This window comes from Vipera ursinii (genome assembly GCF_947247035.1).
Source record: "Vipera ursinii genome assembly, chromosome: 4".
Lineage (NCBI taxonomy): Eukaryota > Metazoa > Chordata > Lepidosauria > Squamata > Viperidae > Vipera > Vipera ursinii.
Window position 1 is genome coordinate 15538634 of NC_139514.1, and position 1756 is coordinate 15540389.

Here is a 1756-nt window from a genome sequence, read left to right on the forward strand (position 1 = left end):
AATACCTCAATTTTAAATGAGTGGCAATGTTTGTAAATTTATTGTAAATTTTAATTAAAAGGAAAAGAAATTATTTTGCTACTGATTAAAATTATGTATGAGTTCATCTCCTAACTTTATGGTTTTCATTAAGCGCTAATAAATTTCTACTACATTTTCAAAACATGCATTGTAGAAAATGAAACTTATCTATAAAACTCACCAATTTAATAATTTTCCCATTTTGACTGCTCCAGCTTTAACTACAATAGTGACGATAGTACAATAGTGATAACATTTTAAAAACTCAAGGTATTAATATATAGCTAGCTCAATTCTTTGAACATATTTTTAAACTGAAATTATGTGGAAACATGTCTATCTCATTTCTGCAACACAGGGACAATTCAAAAATCAACAACAAATCTATTAAACCCATGTTTGGCATAAAGAAATATGATTCCACTTCATACTTACATCTTTAACAACGGTTTCCCCCAAAGTTGTATTAACATATAATAACCTGAAACCAAATTGTTTTTTAAATATTATTTTGGGAATTCAGTAAACATAAATAAGATTTTCTGATGAATACAGCTAATATTTTTAGTTATTGTTCAAGATTTAAGAATTCCTTTCCATGTGCTTTCTTGATATACTATTGTATTACAATATTTCAAGTATTATATCAAAACTCCTGAAAATTTGGTAAACTTTTCAATCTTTATGAAAATATATCTTTAAAATATTCAGGATTAAGGATCAGTTTCTGTATATGGAATGAAATATGCCATCATGCTTACAAATGATTTTGGATTTATCCTAAAAGTATCTTCATGGAAAACTATCCATCATTTGAGTTCTTATGGGTTAAACACCAAGGTTCTTTTCAACTGATTGAAGTAGATTCACCTACTGCGGGAAAGGAAACTTCCCAATTATTTTTTTACTATATTTCAAAGTATAATAAACAAGATACTGGAGGAGGGGTTCAAAAATCAATCTTCTTCCAGGTACTTCAGATCCTTGATGAAATTCAACTGACCTTAATGCCTTACTCATTTTAAACGTTATCAATTAATTCCAAAATGTCATTTTATAAATAACAGATGCAGATGTAGTACCTTTCTATACTTTGTTTCATGAAAAAAGTGCAATTCAGATGATATTCCTTCTAGACAACTATACATTTTATTTACTTAAAATGTATAGTTGCCCATCTTGTAACCAACTCTGAGGAGCTCCCAATCAAAAGTTAAAACAGAATAAAAGCATGTTGTCTGATTTTCACTTGGCTGTGTAGCCCCTGTGATACCTTCCACCCTGTTTTGGAAGCTCTCACAAGTCAAATGAAGTATGTTTTCATTGAAACGGGTCAGGAATCAAATCACTTCCCCACTTCTTACAATAACAGTGCTATGTCAGAAGGGTTCTGATTGTGGGAACTCTGGATGCAAGCCAATATTTTCTCTTAACAAAATGCAGGAAATGTGGAATTAGCAGGAAGCATATCTACTCCCTGGATTCAGGCTATTTATGATATTTGAATATGCTCACAACTTCAGGATATTTCTGGGTTGCTGGCTTTCCGACTGACTAGCTTGTCTTCCTTTGACTTGTTATGAATCTTGTTATATCACTGTTTGCTTTTGTCACCTTCACACAAGATTAATTCAATATCCCATAAGTGAGACTCTAAGCAGGGGACATTGTTCCATCTGCTGAATGATTTGAAAATATTGTTATATTCCAGGTCGCGTACATTGCTGCCAGTTTG